The sequence below is a fragment of the Lissotriton vulgaris genome, chromosome 3_1, assembly GCF_964263255.1.
Source record: "Lissotriton vulgaris chromosome 3_1, aLisVul1.2, whole genome shotgun sequence".
Classification (NCBI taxonomy): domain Eukaryota; kingdom Metazoa; phylum Chordata; class Amphibia; order Caudata; family Salamandridae; genus Lissotriton; species Lissotriton vulgaris.
The window spans coordinates 1020284133-1020295360 of NC_141689.1; positions in this window are offsets into that span (position 1 = coordinate 1020284133).

Below are 11228 nucleotides of genomic sequence, written 5' to 3' on the forward strand. Positions count from 1 at the left end.
GGATCAGCCCTCCTTGGCTCGACCGCTGACCCTCTGCGTCGATCTGCGACGACCATAAGAACAAGGCCATGTCCAACAGAGGCCCCAAGAACAGCACTACCCAGGCCAAACTGGACAAATTCACTTACGAAAGGCAAACTCCTCCCCAAGATCAGCGCAAGAATGCGGGGAAAGCGACGGAAACCGAGGGGGCGAAGAAGGCCACACTGGAGGACGTTTTGGCGGCACTGGCTCAGGTGCAGGCGACGGTGGGAGCAACGGCCACGGAGGTCACCCTGATACGGGCGGACCTCCAGAAAATGAATTAACGGGTAAAACAGGTGGAGGTTGTCACCAAATCCTTGGTCGAAGATGTGTCCGAATTACAAACGGCGATGGAAAGGCTACAAACTGATAACAAACTGCTCAGAGAAAAGTTGGATGACCAAGAAGGGCGTCCCGGCGGAATAACGTTCGAATTTTAGGAGTGCCGGAATCTGAAGACACAGGTGCAATGGACCTCTATGTGGAAGAAATAATCAAAACCAGACTCCAGCCCAAAGGCCTCTCGAACTTCTTCTCGGTGGAGCGGGCCCACAGGGTGCCGGGGGGCAAGCCTAAGACAGGTGGGCCCATACTGGCGAGGCTTTTCAATTTTAGAGACCGCGACGCCATCTTACAGGCCGCAAGAGTTGCATCAGCCATCCAAATTCAGAACTCGCGAATTGCCTTCTTCCCAGATTACACGGCAGAGGTCTCCAGGAAAAGAAGGACATTTCTAGAGGTGAAAAAAACCTTGAGGGAAAAGGAACTGCCATACTCAATGCTGTTCCCGGCCCGGCTGCGAGTGGTGGCGGATAAAAAAGTGTGGTTTTTCGACTACCCGGACGCGGCCCAGGACTGGCTTGAGGGATGGCACACTGTGGACCGGCAGCGGAGGCAGTACAGGTGTAATCACGATCGCAGAGGTGACAGCAGGACTGGTTCACAGGCGTCGGGTCGAGAAGGGGTGGAAGGCTCTCCATCCCGTGGTTTTGCAGGGGCCGGCGGTGAAGAATGAACCCCCTACTCCGGCTTTTAAGGTCAGGGCAATCGCTGATGGTTCACACACTGTTTAACTGCTGCATATGGACACTGGCATGAACACCCCGGGGGCACGCAGGGATGCCGCCTGTTCGGGTAGACGCTCTCCCCCCTACACGCAAGTACTCTGGTTGCGGGATGGGTCAAGAACTCTGCTCAGTTGGGGGGCGGGCAGTTGAAAGTCCATTAGGCAGGGTAGCAGGGAGGGGGGTTTAGGGGGGGGGTTGTACTGTTACAGTTAGGAATGTATGTATGCGGTCGAAGACAATGCCTAGGCTTCTGCATGAGTCAATACAAGATGGGTGGAATGGACAATGATCATATGCCTCCGTGAGGTCCCTCAGCATTTTGCTATGCACTTGCGTAGCCAACACACACGATACACTTATTAGCCAACACACCATGGATCCCATAATATCTAATGGCTAACGTTCCCATCCCTGAAAGGGGTGACGTAGACCCTGAGTCACAGTGCCCCTCCTTGCGTCTAATGACTTGGAACGTAAGAGGACTTGGGGACAAGGTTAAACGGGGGCTGGTGCTAACCGCAATCAAGAGGCAGAAACCCACCATAGCGCTACTGCAGGAAACTCATCTGATAGGGGGAGCCACCAAGGCCTTGGATAGACGAGGCTATAAAATGATAGTCCACTCTGGGTTCACGTCCGGTTCCAGAGGGACCGGTATCCTGATACAGAAAAATGCACGTTTCATCCCCCTACAGACTAAGACTGACGACCAGGGCTGCTTTGCGGCCCTGCAGTGGCAATGGGAGGGAAAACTTTTCTATCTGGTTTCAGTATACATCCCACCGGCATTGCACTCGGTACACCTCCCAAAACTGGGTGACTTCCTTCTGACTCTCCCCGAGGGCGAGGTCGTCCTGGGGGGGGACTTCAATGCAATTCTGGACACACAACTCGATAGGTTCCCCACACCGGTCCCCACGGGAGGGGTCCCCCACCTCCAGCGGTTTTTAACAGCCATGGGACTGACTGATATTTGGAGACATCTCCACCCCGGTGCGAAACAATACACTTTCACTCCGCAGTGCATGGCAGTCTATCTAGAATCGACCACTTCCTAACACTGGGAGACGGTCTCCAACATATAGATACAATTACAATCCACCCTCGAGGGATCTCAGACCACTCGCCACTTACGCTGACACTTTCCTCTCAGGTACGATCATTCAAACGCATATACCCCATACACGCCACCTATTTTAGGGTTCCCCAGGTCCGAAAGGCTCTCAAAAAAACAACGGCACAATATTTTCATGAAAACGTCCATTCAGTGTGTTCCTCCGAGATACTATGAGAAGCTTATAAAATGGTCTTAAGGGGACAAGCCATTAACTCCATCACAGGCCATAAAAGTAAGCAGTCCCAGGAGCTAGTTAACCTAGAAGTAGCTTTACAAGAACGGACCACAGCACATGAACAACACCCCACTCCATCCACCCTACATGCACTTGCTATTCAACAACAGTTATACAACGATCACCTGCGCATCCAAGTAAAAGGGCACATAACCGAAACTCAAAATAGGATCTACGAGGTGGGTGAAAAGGCTGGGAGACTGCCAGCATGGCTTGATAAACGGGAAGGTAATTCTAGGGGAATCCAACGCTTGAAGGACGAACACGGGGGGTACATACGGACCCGGGACGTATCACTGAACTACTCGCGACCCACTTTGAACGGGTGTACACCCCGGAACATGTGATTACACCCGAGATGGCCAGAGAAATATTAGCTCCGATCGAGGTCCAAACATTATCACCAGAAGTGTCGAGTGAGCTGGAAGCGGACATCACCGCCGATGAAATCCAGTTGGCGATTCGTGCATTGAATCCGGGTAAAGCAATGGGACCCAATGGTATACCCATTGAATGGTATCAAGCAGGGCCTGAGACCCTCAGTAAACATCTACTAGGGATGTTTAAGGTATGTCTAGAGAAGGGTTCCCTTCCGCCGGACCAGCGAGTGCCGACTATAGTAACCATCCCCAAACCAGGTAAACCACCTGATGAATGCTCCTCTTATCGCCCCATATCCTTGCTGAATGCCGAGGTTAAAATTCTGGCCAAACTCCTAGCAACAAGAATCCTGCCCTATTTACCATTAATTATACACCCGGACCAGTCCGGATTTATGGCACATAGAAACACAGCGTTGAATCTGCGCAGACTGCACGGGGTGCTGGCTAGGGCGGATTCAATCACCATACAAGCGGTGATATTAGCCCTTGACGCTAAGATGGCATTTGACCTCGTAGAATGGGCATATCTATTTGAGGCACTGAAGCGCTTGGGATCCGGGCCCCGCTTTCTCGCGTGGGTCAAACTACTGTACGCTGACCCGGTGGCCCATGTGGTGGCTAACGGACATATTTTGCGAACGTTCCCACTGGGGAGGGGCACGAGGCAAGGTTGTCCCCTATCACCCTTACTGTTCGCGATTTCCTTGGAACCCCTTGCTACTCTTATAAGGACCTCGCCCCTCCTCAAGGGCATATCCTGGAGGGAAGGATGGGAGGACCGGCTGCCTCTATATGCAGACGATATGTTGATTTATCTAACAAACCCAGAAAGCGGAGTACCGGCCTTACTGCATATCTGTGACACGCACGGCCGAATTTCCGGCTATACGTTAAACTGGAGTAAGTCGGAGCTGTATGTTCTGAAGGGACAGGTCCCGACCCTCGGCGCGGCGTGCCCCCTGGCGATAGCTGACTCGTCATTTAAATACCTGGGCATTCAGGTTACTAGGGATCCAACGGAATTTATGGAAAAGAACCTGAAGCCTCACCTAGAAAGACTCAAACAAGATGTTACATTCTGGTCGGGTCTCCCACTAACACTCCTGGGGAGAGCTGCACTCTACAAAATGATGGCGTTGCCACGATTTTTGTATGTCCTTGAAAATACACCCTTCCCGGTAGCCCCTAGGTTTTTCCAAAAGGTTGCAGCGTTAGTATCTAGCCTCCTATGGGGAAACCTCCCTGCACGCATAGCGCAATCCAAACTGCACAGAGGCTGGTTTGACGGTGGTATCGCCTTACCTAACTTAAAACTGTACTACTGGGCAGCACACCTTAAGCCCATCAACCAGTGGATTCACGCATCACAAACCGAGCCAGCGTTCCAGGCTGACAGGGCACAATTAGTCACGAAAAGCCTACTGGGTCCATTATACGACCACCGTAAAATTCGCACCTTACTGGGACCCACTAGACTAACGGTGCAGCTGTGGCATACAGCGACGGCTGCTCTAGGTTGAAAGGGGAGGATCACCAAAATGACCCCACTATGGGACTCTCGAGTATTAGGCAACATGAGAAATAGTAAGGGATTCTCACACTGGGACACTATAGGGATTTCCACAGAGGGCGATCTCTGGGAGAGGAACGGGGTGATACCCTTCGACCGACTAAGAGAATTGTATGAACTTGGCGAAAGGGAACTTTATAGGTACATCCAGATACAACACGCACTACTCACAGCATTGCCCCCAGACACAGAGCTGCCCGAGTCCTCCCCGCTGGAGGACCACCTCCTCACTGACTTTATGGTGGAATGTGCAACATCGCTCACATACCGAAAATTACTCAACAACTTCCCAGATCCGACACTTTCATTGAAGGCAAAATGGGAGGGAGACACTAGTGAAATGGACGAGCATGATTGGAATGAAGCAATTGGGTCCCCTAAGGAAGTAGGCATCTCTGCCCGACTACGGTTAGTACAACTGAAAATACTACACAGGGTTTATTATACTAGGACTATGCTACATCACATTCACAGGATACCACATCCTTACTGCCTTCGCGGGTGTAGGGAGGAAGGTACGTTTTTCCACACCATATGGGACTGCCCCCGGATTCAGGAATATTGGAGACAAATACTATGAACAGTCTCACAAACACTAGAAATGTCGCTATTGCCCGAACCAAAGAGGTGCCTTTTTAACATATGGGAGCCTACTGACCTCTCTAGACATGGGCAGCTCTGGGTTACAGTGGGGCTGATGGTAGCAAAACGGGACATCGCACAACGCTGGGGCGTGGCGGAATTGCCGACCAAGTCACAATGGTGTTTAAACATGGATAGGGTAATGATAACAGAAAGAGCAGTATATTCCAACCGTGCTTGCCCGGGGAAGTGGAATAAAATCTGGACTAAATGGAATATATACAGAGGGGAGATTTGTGACCCTCTGCCGGAGGACGACCAAGATGAGTCTGAAGAGGAAGTGGGATAAAGCTGCAAGCGAATTGTTGGGAGGGGGGAAGCCAGGGATATTATGAGGCATTTCCTTACTGAGTTGCTAGGAGGGGAGGTAAGGGATGGATTACATGATACAATTAGCTAGGAGGGATTTGTACTCGTACATACACATGGCCCCCTGGGACCCCTTGAGTGAATGGGAGAGGGACTAGAGCAGGACACTCGAAGGAGGTACTTGCAACTCGGACTGTATTGCTCGACACACGATCACATTACTATTCCTAACGTTTAAGTTGGTTTGTTGTTGTTTTTGAAAAAATGTAAAATCAAAAACCACTACTAACGATGGCACTGATGCATGTGATGCACCTCACTATCGCAGCTGCCACTCTGGCATATATAGAGACTGATTATCTAATGAAAATTTTAAGATGCTGCATTGTGATTCACGGGTTGATTTAGGTGCCGGCCCACAGGGTTGTAGGCATTCCGCTGTGTATTTTACAGGTGCAATAAAGGTTTTTGGAAAAAAAAATAAAAAAAAATATTGTCAATCTTCTTGTTTAACGCTTGTGTGTAATGATTGAAGTATCCCAAAAAAATTCTAAACCAAAAACTTATGTAATATATGCATCTTATAAATTCACTGACTTACCAAAACCAAACTAAAAACCTCTCGCCTAAAGTGTTATGTGCAAAGAATTTTTTTTTGTTTAATATTCTGATCGGGTAGGGAGAAGGCCATACGAGCTGATTCAATTTATAATTTTTAAATTGTGACACAGGTCTTGAGAGCTAATAGGATGTGTTATATTGAAAAAAATTGAAAACACCCTATATTATTGCTCAAAATACCCTATATTATTGCTCAAAACTTAGTGTCCATGTTTCTAATTGTCCAAGATCAATAAAGTTTCAGGATATATGTGTGAAATTCCAGACTAATTCTGATTCAGACCAAACTCATGCTTTTTAAATATGATGTGAATAGTCAATACAAAAAAACAGTTAATAAGTCTGTGCAAGTGCGCCAATAAATAGCATAAAACCAATCATCTACAAAAATATAAATTATTGGTAAAATACACATAAATTGACCACAAGACAAACCTAAAAACATTTCATGTATAAATAGACTTAAAAACATATTAATGATTTATAAAAAAGCAGATTATAAAACCTTTAAAAAACCTAAGAAAGCCTAAGATCCGCCATTCCATCCCAAAACTGATATTGTCATAAGGTTTGGTGTGCCTGGAGGATCTAAAGATAATAATGCAGGTCCTCACAGATATTGAGCCCCCTCTTGTTGTTGGTGTTGAGCTCAATAATGTATTTGGTATCAAGTTGTCTGAGGGTCCTCTCCCTGTTGCCACCTTGTTTGCTTTGGGGGACACTGTCAATTACAAAATATTGCAGAACATTAAGATTGTTGTTATGTTCTGATTTGACGTGTCTTGCTACTGGGTATGTCGGATCTGAATTGACTGTGGCCCCCAGATGCTGCAAGATTCTGGCATATACTTGAAGCTTTGTGCTTCCCACGTAATGTAGTCCGCAAATGCATTTTAAAACATAAACATCATATTCGGTTCTGCAAGTATAATGCCCGCCGATTTTAATCGGAACATCAGAAAAGGCCTTATTGTATGAACTGGTATTTACTCCAAACTTGCAAGCACGACAGGTACTACACTTGGAAAAACCTTTCTCCTGGGAAAGCCAATTGCTTTTATTGTACAGCTCGGGACTGGTTTTAACCAAATCACTGCGCATGGAAAATGGCTTACCGTGAGTAAAATTAGGTTTGATAGGTTAAACTCCTTGTAGAACAACATCTGATAAGACTATTGGCCACTGTCTATTGATAATTTTCCTGATTGTTAGGGACTGCCTGCTATATGTGGTGATGAATCTGCATGGACTCACAGAAGGTTTTTCCTGATTAACCGGAGTCCTAATAGCAGCATTGGACTTAGTTAAGGTTTTCTTTGGGCCATTGATTAATTCCGACCTTTCTTTTTTGTTTGCCTTTTTTATTGCTAGATCCAATTTATGACAGTCATAGCCCCGTTATAGCAATCTACTCTTTGCAGTGTCTTGTGCCTCATCTAGCGCTGTTGACGTACTACATGCTCTACGGGTTCTCAAAAACTCCCCATAGGGTAAGCTTGCGATCGTGTGGTGTGGATGAAAACTGGAAGTATGTAGCAGTGTATTGCCCGCTGTAGGCTTCCTATATAGACTAGTTTAAATTTTCTCATTGTGTATGCACACCTGGATGTCCAAAAAGTGGCGGTTAAAGGATCAATGTGCGATGTAAACTTTAAGTTTAGTTCATTGTTGTTAATGAGGCACACACATTCATTTGCTTCCTCCTTTGACCCTTTCCAAATTATAAAAACATTGTCTACATATCTTCACATTTGCATGATATATTGTTCATAAAGGGCCTTTTGCTCTCCTTTGAGGACATGCTCCTCCCACCAGCCCACGTGTAAACATGCGTAGCTGGGGGAGAAGCATGCCCCCATTGCTACACCTTGCTTCTGTTTATAGATCTTGCCATCAAATAAAAATTATTGAAAAGACACCATCGTATTATTTCCAAAAGCATTTTGTAATGTTGGTACATATTAATGTTTCTATGCCTTAGATAAAATTCAATGGCATGAAGACCATCATGATGTCTAATACAAGTATAAAGTGAAGCAATGTCCAAAGTTAAAAACAAATAATCATTGGCCCACTATATATATACACACACACACACACAAACACACAGACACACACACATATATATGTATATATATATATATATATATATATATATATATATATATATATACTAGCAGCCCGTCCCAACCTTGTCCGGTAGCAATCAGGCTTCTCGGACCCCCGCCCACCCCGACATTGTGCAGCAGCCCGGCCCCCCGCCCGCCCTGACATTGTCAAGCAGCTCGGGCTCCTGCCTGCCCCGTACCCCGCCTGCAACGACTGCCGCATGCCCGGAGCCTTACCTCAGCCGCCGCTCCTCCCCCGCGCTCCTCATTTCACCGCTCCGCCGCTCCTCGCCGCTTACCGCTCCTCCCGCCTGTCCGCCGGTCCTCACCGCCATTCCACCGTTCGTCACTGCTCCTCCCCTGCGCCATTTCCCCCGCTCCTCTTCCGCTGCTGCACGCCGCTCCTCCCCCCGCTCCTGATGTCACCACGCAGGTCGCGGCCGGGCTACCTGCAAGGGACTACTTTTTTTTTATCGACAATTTTTTATATAACGTATATTTTTTTATTTATATAGCCTATGTCCATCTGCACACCCTGACGATTACAATGATGTATTGGGTGTGTGGATTGACGCTGTTGTTCCCGAGTTTAACCCGCCTCAAAGGTGCAAAGTTCTTCCTTTATTATAGTAGTATAGATATATATGCCTAAACTTCTAAAAAAATATAATAATGCACTTTAATAATTGTGTACCCAAAAGCCAAACTCCATTATAACTACTAAAAATACAGCATTTATAAATGAATAATAATTTAAAAAATAAAAGATGCAGAATTAAAATTAAGAAGACTCCAGAAATGTTTTCCAAGTTCCCGGAGTCAATAGGGTTCATGAAGGAACCAGCTACTGCAGACAATGTTTTAGTTGTGGCCCGAACCTCAAGTTTCAAAGAACCAATATGGTAGTATCCAACCCAATAAGTAGCCACTGATGGTGTGCCAGCCGGCAGAGTAACTGCAGAGGAGGAGCCAGGATCCATGAATCCAGGAGCCAAAGCATCCAGGATAAGCCAGTAGTATGCATCGTGTAGCAACAGTATTCTCATACAACAACACTGTAGATGAGCCCTGAGAAGACACACCTGCAGTTCTATATACATCAATTGAACCAGTTGCATTTCAAGATGGAAAGCCAGTGCACACTCGAAAGTGAACAACTGACACCGAAACACAGGCTGTATGCAGTGTAACCATATAGGTCAAAAGGACAAAGACCAGTTGTCATTCAGCTCTAGAAGTAAAGATACTCTAAAGTACTGTATCATGCATTCACAAAACAGCAACACATGTGGTAGTTTCATCACCATTTGGATTTGAGGTGGAACATCCATTGTTGAGCAGCGGAAATAGGACCAAAATATCAACAGTTAGGACTAACACTAGCGGTATGCTTTCAAATACACTGGAAACCAGGGAGTGCATAAAGGATGGAATTAATCCGAATATAGTCTCAAAAGTCCTGACAAAGCCTGACCACATCACTTTAAAGAAGTGCACTACTCCCGCAGTATTTGAAGCATTAGATATGCATTGCACAAGTTCTGTGAAATGTTGAGGGAGGTTTGTGCATACAAGCGATTTTATTTCAGAGGAAGACCTTGTAACTTGAAGATCTAATGTCTCTCTAGCAGATCTTACCAACACTTGCTTCTGAAACAGTAAGGCTTTCAGTTTACTAATCTTCTGAAAGTTCAGTTTAAAAATAGCTATTGTAGGGCATACTGTCACTTCTCTAACTGTACATGCAGGTGGAAATAACACGTTAATAGAACAAGTCCCGAACCTGGAAACCGTCACCATATAGGGTACTCTCAGTGTCAGCCCACAACAACCATAGTCGTTCAGAATCAAATAACTTTCATTTGAAAGCAATCTGAATGCAAGCCAAATCAAAGCAGCTGTGGCAACTCTCAGATAACACACTAAGGGTCATATGTAGGTCACCAAATACCAGTCGGTAACGGCTGATTTCGCCCGTTACCGACCAGTATTTGGTGATTGAGATGTAGGGTGCCTAAATTTTACAAAATAATTAAATTTACCGATTTGGTAAATTTACAGATTCTGTAAAATACCGAATCAGTAAATTTACCGATTCAGTAAATCTATATGTAGGTGGCACTGCAAACAGTGCCACAGGCCCCTAAGAATTCGTTATTTACCATGTAATACTATTGCATGGTAAATAACGAATTCCTGTGTACATGCACATCTGTGCATTTACACCTGTGCCATGTGGCACACAGACATGCCCTAAGGGCATGTATGTGTGTCACATGGCGCACAAGCCAGAAACAGGGGTGCAACAGGGTGTCAAAGTGACACCCTGTCCCCCTTGGCAATTCGGTAATTACCGAATAGGTATTTTCCATTGATTCCTATGGACTTCAAGGCCCATAGGAATCAATGGCAAATACCGATTCGGTAATTACTGAATCGGTAAATACCAAATCCTACTGATTCGGTATTTGTTACCGAAAAATTACCTACATCAGATTTACTGATTCATGAATACCGAATCAGTAAAATTCGGTATTTATGAATCGGTAAATCTGATTTACCTCCATCTAGCCCCTAGTTGGCAATAGACAATAGAATAGGCAATAGAATAAAAGGATTCTGTTTAAAACTTTGACCACGACTTTCAAGGCCCTACATGGCATAGGCCCCAAATATATTTCTAAACGATTGTCCTGGTATAACCCCCCCGGATCTCTCAGATCTTCGTCTCTATCTAAAATGAGTGTTCCCATTATCAAGCGTGCTAGAGCAGGAGGACGGTCTTTTCGCTACTTAGCTCCTCATGCTTGGAACGACCTCCCAATCTCTTTGAGACAGACCTCTAGGCTTCTGTCCTTCCGAAAGGCCCTTAAGACATGGCTTTTCCCTTAATTTGATGCTTCTGTCAGGTATCCCCTTCGAGAGAGGAGATTGTTCGTCCACAGGAGCAAAGATGAATGTCCCACACACTTCCAGACAACAACTACCACAGCGAGAAGGTATAACGTCGCTGACAGGCAGCTGCTACCTAAAAGTGTGGGGGGAATTTTCCCTGGGAGTATACCACTCTCCCCCAGCAAGGTGGCGTAGCTGCAGTCTTGATGGCAGGAGACTGGAAAATAAATAGACAACAATACTAACCTCACCAGTAT